Source organism: Motacilla alba, chromosome 1A (assembly GCF_015832195.1).
Source record: "Motacilla alba alba isolate MOTALB_02 chromosome 1A, Motacilla_alba_V1.0_pri, whole genome shotgun sequence".
Classification (NCBI taxonomy): domain Eukaryota; kingdom Metazoa; phylum Chordata; class Aves; order Passeriformes; family Motacillidae; genus Motacilla; species Motacilla alba.
Genome location: NC_052031.1, coordinates 22,301,970 through 22,320,349, shown reverse-complemented (window position 1 = coordinate 22,320,349; position 18,380 = coordinate 22,301,970). Strand labels below are relative to the sequence as shown.

At 40.8% G+C, this 18,380-nt stretch overlaps 1 protein-coding gene across 6 annotated transcripts in view; it reads left to right on the top strand.

The window, feature by feature from the left end:
• The window catches only part of PTPRZ1 (protein tyrosine phosphatase receptor type Z1), a 130,031-nt gene that overhangs the window by 610 nt on the left and 111,041 nt on the right, over window positions 1-18,380 (top strand). The gene's annotated exons all lie outside the window — the stretch shown is intronic.

Here is an 18,380-nt window from a genome sequence, read left to right as displayed (position 1 = left end):
TCTCTCTGGTGCCTTTTACTCAGATATGCAGGCGCAGTCCGTGCCCGTTCCTCGCCGCGAAAACACGCTGTCAACACCACGGATGGGAGCGTTTCTCCTGCCCCTGGTACCTCAGCCGCCGGGCTCCGAGGATGCGCGGTACCCCACGCCGGCGCTGGCGGGCTGCTCCGAGCGGGGATCCGGCTCCCACGTTGCCTCTGCTCCCCCAGCGTGCCCCGCCGAGCCCTCCCAGGGGTCCGGCCCCGCTGGGCTGCCGGCCCCCCGCTGGGGGGGGGACCGGGTGCGCGCCGGTGACAGGGGGAGAGAAAAAAATCCATGCCCAGCAATGCTGATATCCATCATCTGTGGGGACGTGGGATGTGAGATGTTACTTTAAGGTCTCGCATGAACTATTCCGAAGAGACGGGGATGGTGCAAAATTTCGCTTTAAAAATGACACGTTCTCCATGAACGGGTAACGTCAGTGGTTGCCCTAAACCATGCGAAATACGAGTCGCTCATTCACGTGGGACCCCGCATACAGAATATGGATTCGTATATAGATGTTAGTAAGACTGCTTACATAACCAAATTCATTTTCAGCTCATGCAGACCTGTGCAACTGGAGTGCATCCTAAAAATCATGCCGTTCCCTGTTACATGATAAGATGGTTTTTATAACCAGCGTGAGTCACTTCATGCTGTTAGAAGTGCTTCATCAAGCACTAGCTGCCTTTGTGGTCGGGTTTGTATCCTGTTGGATGGTCGTTTTGAATTTATAAGTTCTAATTAAATAGATCACTAGAAAATACCAGTTGGCTGCTTAAATTTAAGTATGAGGAACTTGGGAGCTTTACCTCCTTGTGTACAAAACCAGTCTTACAATAGGTCTGCGGTGACAAAGTAGTCACTAACCTACATTTGTCACCCAATAGGTGGAGCTGCTTCTGAAACCATGCAGCTCTATAAACAAAGATCGGGGTTAGGTTTCACTCTCAGTGGAAGCAATTTTCTACCAAGTTCTGCTAGTTAGGGAAAACGACTATTTTATTTTAAAATGTTTTTGCCTCTTTTCAGAAAATACTGAGGAATGATGCAACTATAAACGTGATGAATGTAACTGAGCTTCAGTTAAAATGTATCATATTCGTAAGGATATTAATAATATTTTAATGTCCCTTTTAAACTAATCTATTCCTAAAAATAGGGTGCTTACTCCAATTCTCTTACTTCAAATAATTATCTTATATTATGGCAAAGAATGGCCTGCTATAAAACTTCTGATAATAAGTTTTAATAATGTCTTTCTTACATTGACAACCTGTCTCCTAAAATCAGATGTACTCCCAAGTCTGTTTAAACGAAAAAAAATTTGTTATGTGTGTGGATTAATATGAAAATGTTTGAGAACAGATCAAGTATATGATAATATCATCATAATGTAATACAACTCAATTAAATTTTGGAAAGAACTTCCCTGTTCAGGCGATCCTATCACACTGGAATCAATGCAAGACATAAACATAATTTTGTAACCTTTTTTGTTCATTTGTTTTAAATAATTTCATCTAGCATCTTATTAGAAATAATCTGGTTTTATGTAATATAATTTTTGGGTACTTGCTGTGCATATGTATGTTATATTCATGAATTTACAAGATTGGACACGATGGGAAAAGGTTTTCTACTCATACATAAGATTTAAGTGCAGCTACTTTTTGTTTCTCTAGACGGATACATTATTGGTTTCAAACCTGACCTGGAGAGGACCCCCTTTCTAGATGGGATAGATTGATTTGGTCTCAGTGGTGCATCCTTCTGAAGACTCATGAGCTAGACTTGTCAGTGTGTTCAACAGTATGATTGTTTCCAAGAATGAATACCCTGTACTAGGCTATTAGATTGATTTAATCAGATTTCATTTGAATATGTTCCTGTTTGATTACCTCTCTGTAACAAATATGCTATGATATGATAACATTAGTTCATAGAAACAAATACTTAGAATCCTCATGTCATTTTCTTCAGTGTTTTTTTTTGTTTTTCATAAAATATACCAGTGTATGTTTCCAAGGGCTTGGTGAGAGAGAAGAACTGGATGGGACTGTCTGGCTCTTACCATTAAATATTTCTGGTGCAGAAGAAGCCAGACCCAGGGCTCTGTGAATGGATTGGTGCTGGAGAGCATGGCAATCTACCTTTGCATTGTGGAGCCTATGCTTATTAATGTGAGGCTAGGCAACATGCAGATCCCCGCCTCATTTGCTTGTAGTTTCAAAAAATGTTGTTGAGTCCTTAGCTGGTCTGGTACAGAGCTTTATCAGTGGTCCTTCCCAGGGAATCTGATTGGGAGATTTGCTGTTGGCATTGGGAAATTCATCAGGGACATCTGTCTCATATGTGTCCAAAAAAGACAAGGCAGCCAAGTCAGCCTCACTGAGGAATAAACTGTTAGAGCAGATGGAGGCAAAAAGTTCTTCTGGGAATGGCAAGACAGTGACAGTTCATTCTTTGCCTTACTGAAGAAATGCTTAGGAGCTTAATTCTAATATCCCTGCTGAGTTATGAACTTCCTTCACAGTGTTACTGAAGCCAAGGAACTTGATTACACCAAGTACTGATGTAATTATTTATGGAGCAGGGTATTATCTGAGTGCTCTCAGTGAGTGCTGTTCAGTGAAGTCCAATGAAACCTGTGGAGTGAGATGCTATTCAGTCACAAGTAAGAGCTCATAAAAAAATCCTATGCCATTGTTTGTGAACACTACTGTGTGGTTAGAGATTTCCTATTAAGTTCTTTCCTTTACTGAGATTAAAGGGAAAAAAGCCCCCTAACCCTCCATGGACAATTCACTTGTTTTTTTTACATTTTTATTTTAAATGAGAAATTTATGAATGTGTAATCTTCAGCCCGCATGTATCTCAGACTGAAGATACTCTTTGAAAATCTGCCTTGGGTTGCTGATGTGTTCCATATAACCTGAAAGTCAATGAGGTGTGCCCTTTTTGAGCCTTTTGTTGCATTGTTCCTATGGAAATAATAACTGGAGCCTTTTCAATAAGAAGACTGTTTATGAATTTGTGTAGGCAAGAAAATGTTCATAGAAAAAGGAACATATTTTAACAAATTAGACTGTAATTGTGGTTAAATTTGAGTCAAAGAAGTGTAAATATTTAGGCAAGAGTTAAAAATATTGTGTGCTTTCATTAACAAAATGCATGGGTAGTTTCCCCAAATATATAAGTAAAAACTGTCTCTAGAATTAGCTAATCTGCATCCTACTGCTGTCATTGTCCAGCCTCAGCCAGGGTTTTGCCTTTCAAAATGCAGCTCATTAATCTATGAATTGCTTAATTAGTTGTGTCTCAGTTTAATTTCCCACTATCTAGAAAAGATCTCTTTTTTTTAGTTTGTTTCTGGCATCCCCGTGCCATGACTTTATTTGCACAAAGATGGTAATAATTCCCTAAATATTCTTCTTTTTTTTTACACAACTGACATCAGGACAGTATTTCCAAGCTGTCAGGCGACAAGCACCTCACTGTCAACATGAAAGCACCTTCTCTGTGTTCTTTACTGGAGGGTCACTACTAAAAATTATGAGAATCTAAAGCAGAGCACCCCTTTGGCTTCCTACATCCAATCACACATTCATTCTCATGTCCACATGTTTAGACTCAGTAAGCCCTTAGACTATTAAAGGACCGTGGGATCAGAGCTTTCTTTTTTGCACTGATCTCTTATTTTGAAAATATTTTTGTAGGCCAGTTATTTGGTGCACTTAAAACTGAATAACATCCCAGTAATATTAATGTATAATACTTCTAATGCTTTAGTAAATTTTCTGCTTAAGATTATGATACATAGCTCCTATGGAGACATTTAATCCTGCCATATCTAAAACATAAGAGCTAAAACAAAAACCAAGAATTTTAGAGCTGATTTATTTTCTACTTTAACCACCTATATTGTAGCCATATATATGTTATGCGTTCTTGTACCATAGGGATTTACATGTATCAAAATCTAAGTATACAGTATGGATTTATTTTAGGTTCAAATACTGGCAGGTATGAAAAGTGACAAAATTAATGGCATTTTAAACTTAATGTCAGTTTAGTCAAATATTTACTTCTCACACTAGTCGTTTGTAGGACGTATCTAAAATAGTTATGTAGTTTTCAACATGGAATCAATACAATTTATAAGGAGAGTCTTCTCAATTGCATTTGGCCTTACTTCGTGTCTGAATTTACCCTTCTATCTGGATTCCTGGAGAGAAACTAAATAATATGTATAAAATTAAGATGGTATCTTGAAAATATTATCATTATAATCTGTATTGTAAATTAGGATGTCAGTTTATGAAAATAGGCACTTCCCTATTTCTTAAGGAAAGCTATTCCCTAGATATTCAGTGCTCATCATTTAAGTGGCCACTTCCCACTATGAGATCTCTAATTAGGAATTTAAGGGTGAACAGATTCTGTTCTTTCCCTGACAATTTCAATTCCTCTTCAAATGTGCTGTGCCTCTCAGTATTCCCCGTAGGGCCTGGAAGTCTGTGGCAGTTCCGGAGCCCCCAGCTCCCATTTAACAGCTCAGTTCTCACAGCTTCTTGCACCATTTATGTGGCTTTCCTGTACAGGACATCCTTTGGCTATTCAATAAGCCTCTTTTCCCATAAAGACAAAAGTTACCTTTTTGAATACATGTCAAGCCTTCTGTATTAGAAAGATGAATCTACAGGAAGAAAAGGACTTACAGTATTAAATAAACAAGATCCACTAAGTGAAAGATAGCAAATATTTCAAAGAAGCTGGGACTATAAATGAAACTTGGCTCCTGCAGGTTGTTGAGAAGCTGTTGGCAGAATACTTTTGTAAGAAGGTATGGTGCAGGTTGCTTGTTGAATACAAATTACTGAAGTTGGTCCATTCAGTCTTGAGGCTAAACTGGAAATAACTGGAAGTTTTAGAAACAAGGTGAGAGTTTATTTGCATCGCTGTCTGGTAATTATGGTGCTATCTGATAGAGGTGAAATAATAGACTTTTTAGTAAGGCAGATAGTGTGTGAGAATGTCAGATCATTTCAGATGAAGCATGTCTCTCAAATGCTCCTGTTGCCTTCTACATCTTGCCCATACTTGGCTTTGGTTTTCTTTCATCCATTGGAAGTAGCTATATTTTACCCTACAAATCAGTGTTTTTCATTACTGTTTGGAGACCCCAGGAGCTGTTTTAGTTAATTTCAGAAATTATTATTGTGGTGAAAGTCACAAGGATGATGAAAGTACTATCCTACATCTGCTGAGGAGCGCTCGGCAATGGAACTAGGATGCCTGTGGAACTTAGGTGTCTAAACCCAAAATTTTAATCAAAAGGTTCCCTGACTCAGCTCATACCTTGATGGCTTCCAGGAAGTATTCAGGCAGCTGCAGTTCCTCTCCTACATGTGCCTTACCTGACCTTATTGTGCACATCTCAGTGCCTCTTTCACTCTAAAGTTTCATTGGATCCACATGCAAATGTCCTTTCAGGTGACTTTCCTGAACCTTAAGTCAGTAAGGCTTCCCTAAATATCTGCTGACAGAATCAGGTGTCTTGATCTGGCTGCTGCTACTTCTCTTCAGGACAAAGGACAAGGTGATGGCTGTGCCACCTTCTCATGTTTTAGCCCAGTCACTGAAGCCTTTTACCCAGACAGTCTAGAGAGAAGGCCTGATCTGAGATAAAGGAATCTGTGTCTTCTGTCTCCAAACATTAGGTTGTGTCAAATCCGAAGACTTTTCATACTTGTGTAATATGAAACAATTAAGCTTACTCTCCTAAATTTAAAAAAAAATAAAAATTGAGAGGATTCTGGGCAATATCTTGAAAGAGGGTTGCTAAGCAGCTGGAAATCACATCTATTTCAGGAGTTTTTGGAGCTAGAAATGGAACCTTTCCTGGAAAATTTGCAAGAAAATTTTCAAGCATATAAGTTTGCCTTTTTCTTACTATTCCTTAAGCATCCACTTCAGGTAGGATTCTGAATTAGTACGATGCTACAACAAGATAAGAAATATGGATTCCTATGCCTCCTCCTACTCAGTATTTCATTATCTACTTGCTGGATACAATGCATAAATCACTACCCTTGCCTTTTCTCTGGTTGTGCTCTAAAAAAGATCGGATTTTGCTTGTTTCTTTAATAGTTCCAGATACTTATTTAAGGAAGGGAACTCTAGGCTGCACTTTTGAAAGACTAACCTCTCAAAGGTGACCAAAGCTCAAATGTTTTTTCACCAACTCAGCATTTTACATCAGCTGTCCTGGTCAGCTGAGTACCATTTGGGCAAGCCAGTTGCTTGTTACTGTACTCAGCTGCTTAGATCACCTAAAGACTGTGGAGCAGCCTGAACTTCAAGGCCCTCGAGCCTGCTGCTATTGCCTGGCACATGGGTAATTCTCTTAAAGCTGTCTTGCACTTGAATTTTTTTCCTAAGTCAAGGCTATTGGATACATCTTTTGCACCACAGTTTCAGATTCAGCAGCTAAAAAGTAGGCTAGATGTGGTTTGGCTACTTGCCATATAAAAAGCACTATTTCCTTTTCTAGATTTTTACAGCATCCAGTTAGACATACAGGGGGACATGTTTGGGTTTTTTTACTATCCTTTATGTTTCACTAAATGTAAAGAATATACTTACTTTGACATTTTCTCTGTGATATTGAAATAGTAAAGACCCTAATGTGCAGGTAGCATTCAGCAACTTATATGAAGGTACTGGGGCTTCTCACCTGTCCAGTGAGAGCTTTCATTAGAAGTTTTTTGGGAGCACTATATCTGTTAGGAATTTGGCTGGGAATTGCCATCCTCATTGCCAAAAAACTTCTTCTAAATATTGGATTACTTGAAGGCTGAAATATAAAGTAGATAACATTTGAAAAGTTATCCATCTTCACAGCCTCATTTATCTGTTTGCTGAGATGGGATAAGAGTAAAGCAGGGAAGAGATGGTTAAACAATAACATTGAAAGGGCAGAATAAGAGACCTCCAGAATACTTTTACTGTGTTAAAATCATGTTACAAAAAATTTCTCTTCAAAATCCTATAAATTAAGAATGTTGCATAAAAATCAATCACATCAAATGTATCTTAGTGAAAGACAGGGTTTTGTAAATTCTGTAACAGAATGTGACTGAATTCTGTAAAGAATTACTGACTTATTTAAAATTTTCTTGTCATGGTAAGTTCTTTAATTAGAACAGATTTTTTTAATAAGCTATCCAGACCACATGAAATATTTTCCTAAAGAAAATGGAAGGATTTATTAAATTCATTGAGATTTAGACTGGTTTGTATAATAATGCTTCAAAATACACTTTTCCAAAAATAATGTCATTTTTCAAAGCTTAAAAAAAATCCTTAAAAAAGATAAATTTGTGATGTACTGCAGGGGCAGCATATACCATAGAAACAAAAAGCTTTTTGAAAGCTACAGCAAATGTTTTGAGGAAAAAAAGAAGCCTTTAAAATGAGCATTTTAAATAAGACTTGATTCTTCAATTGCTTTATATGCTGAACTCCATGATTTCAGCAGAAGTTCCCAAAAAGAAAAACATCTGCTTGCTGAGACGAAATAGCTAATGATCAGAGTAACAGCTGGCTTTATAAAAGGGAACTAATATTGCTCTGGGCAATTTTTCTTCTGGTTCCATCCCCAAACTGACCAACTGTGTTTGATCTATTTCTGGTCATTTAGAGAAGTCATTTAGTTTCAAGTGTATGCCAGTTATTTCTTTTAGTACCTTTTGTAAGTCTTATTCTGATAGGCATGTCTAAGTATGATTACTAACAAATTCATCAGGCTGGCACTTTCTGGGTGGCTCAAGAGCCTTCTTCCAGCTTCTTAGAGCCCTCCAGTTAGTTGTCTGTGATATGTCATTCCAAATGGTGCACGGGCCACACAACCCATCCACCTGTCATTTGCACAGAGTTTGGGGAGAGTCTTGTGTGATCTGTGCCTACCTCTTTCTTCATATCTTTTAGTCACTACCTTTGCGTTTCATATGTCTTGCAATGTTGCAGAAAAACTGACTTTCTGTTGGTTTTGGGTTTTTTTCTAACACACTTTAAGTTTGTTAAAAAAAAAAAAAACAAAAAAAACAAAAAAAACCACCAGGGACAAAAAGTTCCAGAATACCTATACAAGATTTAGGGTGACACAAACCCAAATGACTATAAACTGGCAATGTGAAAATTTATACTGAAAATTCAAAGAAGGTTTCTAATCATGGGAGTGGGCAAACCGGAGCATGGCATGTCTCTGAGGACATGGCACAGCAGTTCCCGCAGGCAGGCAGGGTTGCAGGTTTCCTCCTGCTAGTGGGGTTTTTAGTTTGTTGTTTGTTGTGTTTTGTTAGTTGGTTGGTTTTGGGGTTTTTTTTTGTTAGTATGGTTTTTGCACAATGAAAAACTGCAGTTAGTAAAAGTGTACATAGCAAAATAGAGCCCTCCAAAAAGGATGCATTTGTCCAGACCCCTTCCTGTGTGGAGAGTGTTTGAGCCTATCCGTGGTATGAGGGGGCATTGCAGGAGAAGTCTGCCTGAGGTGTGAATCTCTTTTCACTGGTGGCTGAGCTTAGGGAGGAAGTTGAAAGACTAATAAGGTGTAATAGGGAAATTTAAACAGAAATACATTGGTGGAACTCAGCCCTTCCATCCTCAAGGGAGGCCCACCAGGAGTCAGAGGACTCCCATGCGTCCCAATGTCAGGCAGTAGGACGACACCTGGTGGATAAAGAGGATTGGAAACGGGTCCCTACTCAGGGAGGTAATAAAAATTCCTCCCGACCCCCATCACCAACCCAGGTGCCACTTCAGAATAGGTATGAGCCCCTGAACCCAGAGGGTCAGCCAGATGGTATAGAAGGAAATGATCTGCACAGTGAGCCTCCCAATTACACTTCATCTGTCAGACAGATCACCTCCAACATTAAAAAAAAAAAAAAAAAAGGAAGGGTAGCCATGGTGGGTGACTCCTTTCTGAGAGGAACAGGCGGCCCCATATGTCAAGGGTCTGTTGCCCCCCTGGGGCCCGGGTACAGGATATTACCAAGGTCTGATTCAGTCCTCTGATTATTACCCACTGCTGAAACTCCAGGCTGGCAGTGATGAGATTGAAAAGAGGAATGTCAGGGAAATTAAAAGGGACATTAGGGCACTGGGTCAAGTGGTTGATAGGGTAGGAGTGAGGGTAGTGTTCTGCTCAGTCTCTCTGGTGGCCGAGAAAAATGATGAAAGGAATAGGGGAGCCCACACTACCAACAAGTGGTTCAAGGGTTGGTGTCATCAGCAGATTTTTGGGTTCTTTGATCATAGGGCAACTTTTTTGGCACCTGGCCTGCTGGAACTGGATGGGCTCCCTCTCTCTGTTAAGGGCAGAAGGATTTTAGCTCATGAACTGGCAGAACTTATTGAGAAGGCTTTAAACTAGGTTTGAAGGAGGAAGGGAACGCAGCTGGGCTCTCTGGAAGCAGACCCAAAAGTGGTAAGCCTGATTTAGAGGTGAAATCAGCAGCCCAGCTGAGGTGCATGTATACTAATGCATGCAGCATGGGTGACAAACCAGAAGAGTTGGAGGCCATGGTGCAACAGCAAAGCTGTGATGTAGTCACCATCACAGAAACGTGGTGGGATGACTCACATGGCTGGAGTGCTGCACTGGATGGCTACAAGCTCTTCAGAAGAGACAGGAAAAGGAGAAGAGTTGGAGGGTGGCCCTTTATTTAAGGGGGATTTTGATGCCATGGTATTGAAACTAATGATGATGAAGTTGAATGCTTATGGGTAAGAATTAAGGGGAAGGCCAACAAGGCTGACATCCTACTGGGAGTCTGCTATCGTCCACCCAATCAGGAAGAAGAAGTGGATAGCTTATTCCATAAGCTGAAGAGTGCTGGAGAATGTTTCAGGATCACCAGCCTTTGTTCTTGTTGGTGACTTTAACCTACCAGACATTTGATGGGAACTTAATACAGCAAAAAAGAGGCATTCCAGTAAGTTCTTAGAGTGTGTGGAGGACAGCTTTCTGTCACAGCTGGTGAGTGAGCCCACCGGGGGAGGGACTACAAGTGGAGATGGTCTGGTGGGAGATGTGGTGGCTGGAGGCTGCTTGGGGCATAGTGATCATGAAATTACAGTTCTCAATATTGGGTGAAATCAGGAGGAAGATCAATAAGATTTTTACATTGGACTTCTGGAGGGCAAACTTTGGCCTATTTAGGAGACTTATTCAGAGTTCCTTGGGAAGCAGCCCTTAGAAAGAAAGGAGTCCAGGAAAGGTGAGCGTGCTTCAAAACAGAGATCTTGAGGGCACAGGATCAGACTGTCCCTCTGTGCCATAAGATGAGTTGATGAGGCAAACATCCAGCCTGGATGGGCAATGAGGTTTCAAAGGAACTTAGGAATAAAAAGAGGGTGTATTGTCTTTGGAAGGAGGGTCAGGTCTCTCAGGAAGTATTTGCGGGGGTTGCTAGGGCATGTAGGAAAAAAATCAGGGAGGCCAAAGCTCAGTTTGAACATAATTTGGAAACTTTTGTAAAGGATAATAAAAAATGTTTATACAAATATATTAATGGCAAAAGGAAGAGTAAGACCCACCTTTGTTCTTTACTGGATGGGAGGGAACTCAGTAACTGAAGATGAGGAGAAGGCAGAAGTGCTTAACACCTTCTTTGCCTCAGACTTTAGTGAGAAGACAGCTGGTCCCCAGGACAGTTGTCCTCCTGGGTTGGTAGATGGTGCCAGGGAACAGAATGGTCCCCCTGTTATCCAGGAGGAGGCAGACAGAGAACTGCTGAGCTGCTTCGATGTTCATTAATCTGTGGGCCTAGATGGGATCTATCCCAGGGTGGTGAGGGAGCTGGCAGGTGAGCTTGTGAAGCCATTCTCCATCATTTACCAGCAGTCTCAGCTCACTGGTGAGGTTCCAGAGGACTGGAAGCTGCCCAATGTGATGCCCATTCATAAAATGGGTGGGAAGAAGATCCTGGTAATTACAGGCCAGTTAGTCTGACCTCAGCACCAGGTAAGGTAATGGGACAGTCTATTCTGAGTGTCATGACACAGCACTTACAGCATGGCCAGGGTATCAGACCCAGCTAGCATGGGTTTAGGAGGGGTTGGTCACATTTCACCAACCTGGTCTCCTTCTATGACCAGGTGACCCTCCTGGTGGATGCAGGAAAGGCTGTGGATGTTGTCCATTTAGAATTCAGCAAGGCCTTTAACACCTTCTCCCACAGCACACTCCTGGAGAAGCTGGCAGCCCACGGCTTGGACAGGAGCGCTCTGTGCTGGGTTAGGAACTGGCTGGATGGCCCGGCCCAGAGAGTGGTGGTGAACGGTGCTGCATCCAGCTGGGGCCAGGCACCAGTGGTGTCCCTCAGGGCTCTGTGCTGGGACCAGTTCTGTTTAATATCTTCACTGATGACATGGATCAGGGGATTGAGTCTTTCATTAGTAAATTTGCAGATGACACTAAGCTGGGAGTGTGTGTCTATCTGTTAGAGGGTAGGAGGGCTTTGCAGAGAGATCTGGAACAGGTGCATGGATGGGCAGAGCCCAGTGAGATGAAGTTTAATAAGTCCAAGTGCCGAGGCCCGCATTTTGGCCACAATAACTCCCTGCAATGCTATGGGCTGGGGACACTGTGGCTGGGAAGTGCCCAGGCAGAAAGGGACCTGGGGGTACTGGTGGACAGCTGGCTGAACATGAGCCAGCAGTGTGCCCCTGGTGGGCAAGAAGGCCAAGGGCATCCTGGCCTGGATCGGGAATAGTGTGGCCAGCAGGATCAGGGAGGTCATTCTGCCCCTGCACTTGGCACTGGTGAGGCAGCACCTTGAGTGCTGTGTCCAGCTCTGGCCCCTCAGTTTGGGAAGGACATTGAGATGCTGGAGCATGTCCAGAGGAGGCAACGAGGCTGGTGAGGGGCTGGGAACACAAACCCTGTGAGCAACAACTGAGGGAGCTGGGGGTGTTTCGCTTGGGGAAAAGGAGACTCAGAGGTGACCTCATCACTCTACAGCTCCCTAAAAGATGGCTGTACTCAGGTGGGGGGTTGGTCTCTTTCATCAGACTGCAACTGACAAAATGAGAGGACACAGTCTTAAGCTGTGCCAAGGGAAATATAGGTTGGATATTAGGAATTTTTTTTTTTTACAAAAAGAGTGATAAAGTTCTGGAATGGCCTGCCTGGGGAGATGGTGGAGTCACCAACTCCGAATGTGTTTAAGAAAAGACTGGATGTGGCACTCAGTGCCATGGTTTAGTTGGGGTGTTAGGGCATGGGTTGGACCTGATGAGCTTGCAGGTCTCTTCCAATGTAGTGATTCTGTGATTCCAATAGTGGAATTCTGAAAAGTGTTTCCAATGTAGGAGCAAAAGGCCAACCTGTTTTTCTGGTGTTTTTCATTTTTTTGCAATTATAGAGTACTATGTTTTTCATAAGAGCCTGTGGCACCTGAAGCAGGAGAGAACCCTGTCAATGATCTGGGAGTTCCTGTCAGTGAGTAGTGTGGCACAGTTTTGAACTGTGCAAAAAAAAAAAAAGGAAACTGAGCAGTGTGCATCTGGCTGTGCCAGCCAGCTGCCCACCAAAACAACACAAACCAGTCATTCCTAATGATGGACTGGTACATTTGTAAGCTGAAGTACTGAGTGCTCACTTAGCATCTCAAGTACCTCGTACCTCTCAGCAGTTCAAAATACATACAGTAAAAGGAAAAAAAAAAAATAGAAGGCTATATATGATAAATGCAATATAAAATCATGAGACTTAAAAAAATACATTTCGAGTTTGATTTTATGTTTTGAGGCTGTTGACCGTTTGCTATTTTAAATAAGATTACTTGTAGAAGTATAAAGTAAGAAATCTCCTTTAAAGGAAAGTATTTGAAATTGCTCATGTGGTTGTATGACATCAGGGGCTAGAGGTAGAGTTAAAATACTAGCCAACTGAAAATCTTAGAGAACTGGCAGTGTTCTCACTCTCACACCTGATACAACCATAGGAGATTTCAAATAACTTTATTTCAGTGTGAAATTTTGCATTGGCTGAATTCTGAGAGTATTCTCGGGCTCATCTGCCCATTATTCAGTAATCCTCTCCACGTCCACCTCTCATATTCTCAAATAAGTGGTTTGGCCTCTCTGTCAGCCCCATTTCTCACTACATGCACATTTTTCCAAAGAAACAGGCAGTTACATGCTAGTTTACTCATGTAAAATTACTCCAGCAGCTTTGTCAGGGTTCTCCTTGACTGGTTTCTGCACCCCTTTTAAAGTGTAATTCTTACAAACCTGATGCAATTCTTTTTCCCTGTTTGTTCCTCCTCCTTTATTTAGGATGAAGAAAAAGGGATTTCTGTTTTGCTTACTGCTTTCTCTGTATAGTAAAAAAAATCAAACATAAATCAATATGTATTAGAACTAACCAAACACTGGGTAAAAAAATGCAAATTCCTTATTTTGTTTCTCTGTGAGTTTTATTTTCTGCACTGTTGCCTAATCAGCTTCAAAGGTTTATTTTTTTGGTATGTCTTTATGGGAGATAGAAAAGATTTCTGTGTTTAGAAGTTATGTATGTATTTGACCAGTGTAAAGACAGTATTACATTTAACAGAATTCATTCAGGAATACTTAGACTAGAAATTATTCTTTTAATCCATTAGTGAAAAATACCTCCGTGGAAATTTCCTGAGGATTATGCAAAGATATCCTTTAATCTGAGTCTTTTTTCAGTATTTTCTGGTTTTTACTATCCACAGTGGGATTTGTAATGCATGAATCATCAGACAAAGTACATTTCCATGTGGCAGTAGTCATCTCTGTCTGTATGGGAAGTTCCAAACTTTTTGTGTGAGTGGTAAGACTGTGACACAAAATCTAATGATTTATCTGAGCAGTGGCTGTCCTCATGAAAACGGGGGTTTAGATTAGATATTGAAAAAAATGTCTTCACTGAAAGGATTGTCAGGCATTGAAACAGGCTGCCCAGGGTAGTAGTGGAGTCACTGCTCCTGGAAGTGTTGAAAAAAAATGTGGAGGTGGCATTAGGGGATATGATAAAGTGATGGACTTCATGGTTGACCAGCTTAGAGGTCTTTTTCAACTTTAAGGATTCTGTGATTCTGTGAAAAATGACAGCAGGAACAGATATGCCCTATTGTTGGGAATATGTGCGAATCTTATATGACCTGATTAGCTTTTGCAATTATTTGTTTACTGTAGAAAAAGAGATTCAACATAGTAAAACATATTGCAAGTGCACTTTAGAGCAGATTAAAAATATCCTTATTGCCTTGCTGAATGGAAGAAGACAGGTTCAGCTAAATCTGCTGAAGGTAATAAGACAGTGATGAAAAAGAAGTAGTTTCAGGTTATGTGCAGTCAAGTGAAATACAGGAAAATGTATATGGAGCAACCAGAAAATCAAGTCATGTTTTTGGTGAATTAGGAAATATGAGTTAACCAGCTTTTTCTAATATGATCTACATATTCTTTCACAATTGTAAAGAGTGCATTTGAACAAAACTGTAATACAGGTTTTCATGGTTTGCTTCATTAGTTAAATAATTCCTTGCATGTGCAAGAGCTTTTCAAAATACATGTAACCCTGAAATCTGCTGTTCACTTGAAAGCAACAGGAAATTCAACCTACTCTGAGTATGATTAAATCAAAGAGGTTTCATCATCTTGCAGTGGAACTCAAAATGCTGGATGTGCACAGACTGGGACTCACAGCAGCCAGCATGCCCTTTACTGGGACATGCAAGCTTGGCTTGCAATAAAAGATCAGTGTAGATAGTAAAATGTGACAAAGAGAACTAACTGAGACATGCCTCTCAGGGACACATTGGAAATAATTATGCCATCACATCTTGTTTAGATGGCTAGATATGTGGAATTCACAATTGTTGATCTTACTACCCCTAAACCAGCTATATGACGCTGATACTGGACAGTTTCCATCATCATCTAATAATACAGTATTTGTCAAAGAAACAGGAGATGGCAATCCTAAACATTTCCCACATACTGGGATTTGAACCTCAGCTGTGGAGAGCAATATGATCCACAGTGTGACAGAGCACAGCAGCTGGGGATGGGCAACCCTGCTGATCTGTACCAGGCTGAAGATGGGAATTGTAGAAAAATTTGAAAGAGAAAACCTAACTATCCAGTCCAATGGGTGGGATAAGGTGGTTCAGTGTAGCATTTCCAGGTGCTAGACTAGATCTTTGCCCTCTCTTCTTCACTGCACCCCTGCTACCCTGCTCCAGAGCAGCAGCTGCCCCTGTGTGTGAGCAGCAAATCCCTGGTCTCTTCCTTGTGCTGTGGCTCCCCACCATCTCCCCCCCTACACCCCCACACCACTGTCACTCTGTGGCTGCAGTAGGGATCTCTCTACTGGAATGGACACAAATGAGCATTTGGCAGCCTGTACTGCTGGAAGGGCCACTCTGTGATGGGCAGTGGGCAAGAAAGTACATTCTGTAGTTTGGTTTAAAGCTTTGGGTCAGCAGTTGGCCCATGCTGGGTTATGTCTGTCATAAAAGTAGTGATACATGGAATTCTAGACCCTGTCTTTTATCTAGCTGGTATCCAGTGTAAAACCAGCAGCATTTCTATTGTCTCGGGTACTTTTGAAACCTGATGAAGAATGCTGCTGTTATCTCCTGGTCAGGTGCTCAGTCTGGTGCTTATCTACGTCTTCTGGGTATCTCTGAATAGTCACCTGCTTACCCTGCACCCATGAAGTCTCTGCATCTTTCAGTCTTGGACCAGTTGCTGATTTTGTTGTGTTGTAGAAGGTGAACCAGTTAGACACAAAAGTGCATTGTAACTCTCCCAGAAAAGTGTGTAGCTGTATCATTAGTCTGTGTAAGAAGCATATGCATTTGCAACACCCCTGTTGGAATAACAGGAGGTTTTTCTGCCACAGGCAGGTATGGCAGCTGAATGAGCAACTGTGCATTGCCCTGGAAGAAAATACAGCATGTGCTCCTTCTTGTAGCAAATCAGATGCTTTAGATGGCATAGAGACAACAGATGCATTTCCCCTGTGAGTCACTAAGCTTCCCTAGAGGCCTGCATCTCCAAGGCTTTCAGCTGAGGTGAAGCATGTTATGCTGCTCCCAGTACAGTCAAAACCTTAAAGGCTTAGTCAAACCTATAATTAATTAATGCTTGTGTTAGACTTAGAAGATATCTCACTAGATGAGCACTAAGTCTGTTGCAAATGATTTTAAATCTATGAAGCAACTTCCTAAAACCCTTTGAAATTGGCAATTATAATGTTCTGTCTTACATGGGAAAGCTTTGATCACTCCAGAGCAGGAAATAAATGCATGACTTAAACTGGAGAGATTCAGTGACAGAACAGCAGCAAACTGTGAAATACAGTGACATGGCAGAGAGCCAGAGGAAGATTTGCTGTTGCTCCTTCCAAAACTCAATTTGAAGTCATTTCAGTATTTCTGTGTTGCATAAATGACTGTGCAAGTCCTAGGAGGTTGCATGTGCTTACAGTCTGAAGATAAAACTTAATTGAAGAATTTTTGCTTTCATGTCTTGTTCATTTTTTTAAAAATTTCTATGCAATTACAAGTCTACATTCTGACACAGCTCTAGAAGTGAACCTAATGAAAATCTGGCTTGTTCTTCACAGGTACTTAAATGTGATTTAAAAAAAAAAGCTAAATATATCTGAAATCCTGTTGTTTTCTGTTCAACAGTAGGAATACTTTGCAAAGAAACTAACTAGCTCCAGCCTAGAAGCTTCATTTTTGCTGTGGTGTTTTCTGAGAGCAAAACATGTGAGGCTATCTTCTGTGCTTGACTAATGCTTATTGTGGCTTTAGCAATGCCATCCACCGAACTGTTTTCCAAACTTACTCAATTTTTAATGAGATCATTAAAATTAAGCAGGTTCGTAGGCATAAAGCAGTCTGGTATTTGCTTGTAAACTTTTTACTCTTCCTCAAATAACTCAGTTATTAATGTTTAGAAGAGAGGAAATAAGAACATTTTAAGAAAATAAAAATGCATTTTAAAAAGACTCTGCTTTTAAGGTTGTATGGGGTCTTTTTAAGCTACTACACTGCTGTACACCTGCATATAATAAGCGCTTGTTGGAGGCATCTTCAGAAACATTTTACTTACTATGATTAATTGCATAATAAATTCTCCCTAGTGGCTGTTTGATTAAGTGAAAAATACTACAAGTTGCTTCTTGAAAGAGCAAATATTATTGTAATGGTTTTATATAATAATAAAATTAATTTACATCCAAGTAAAATGAGGGGGAAAAGGTCTCTCTCTCTAATTCCACTGAGGGATTAAATGTTAGCACTGTGCCTATTGATGCAGTATTAGTACACTTCAGAAATTTTACAAACATTTGGGAAATTTATAACTGGTTATTGGAAATACAGCCATTTAAAATACACAATGTATTTATTTCATTGCATGCAATATATTTATTTAATTGCATGCACAGATGAATCCTTTAACTCGGCTTCTATATGTGTTGGATATTTATTAAAAAATGAGATCTCAGGTTAAACTGACATGTGGAGATTCTGTATAATCAGGGAATTGTTGCCATTTATTATTTATGTATTGACAACATTTACGTGCATCTGTCAATGACCAAGGTCTCATTGCATGAGGTACCATATGAACACAGACCTGTAGTATGGCACTTGCTCAAAGGAATTTAGAAATAAAATAACACACAGAAAGAGAAGCTGAAAGGACAGAGAAAATGTGTGTTACTGCTAAGAAAAAGCCATATATTAGTATAAAAAGCAGTTGAGTTGGTGAAGCAGCAATTTGTCATCTTCTCTAGCTGTTTCTATTCAAAGAGGGATCGAAGGAGTCCATCTCAGTTCTACATCTGTAAGGTAGAGGTAGTAATACTTTACTCAAAGGTATTTTGTGTGAACATGAGTATGTTCATTTCTGAAGCTCTTTGAGGAGTGAGAAGGTTGGCTTGAAGTCACAGGTGATAGGGCAGTGTCCCACTGTGAGGAGGCTGTGCAGGAGCCTCTGCAGCCTCTGAGGACCCAAGGCACGTGTGAAGGCAGCTCTGTTTGCAGTTCCCTGGCATCCCTGAGCCAGCCCCAGGCAACACTTTGAGGTGAGGAGAAGCATTCACCTGGAGCCCTACTGTGTGCTGATGGTTCACTAGGAAGCTGAAAATCATGAGACCTTGGAGCTGAACCTGGCAGTATCAACTCGAGCGCGTCATTTTACCTTCTTTGCTTGTTTGCCTTCTGCAAAGCTGACATGATATACCCATGCTGTCTGACATTGGCTCAGTGACAAAAGTACTGCATACCTACAAG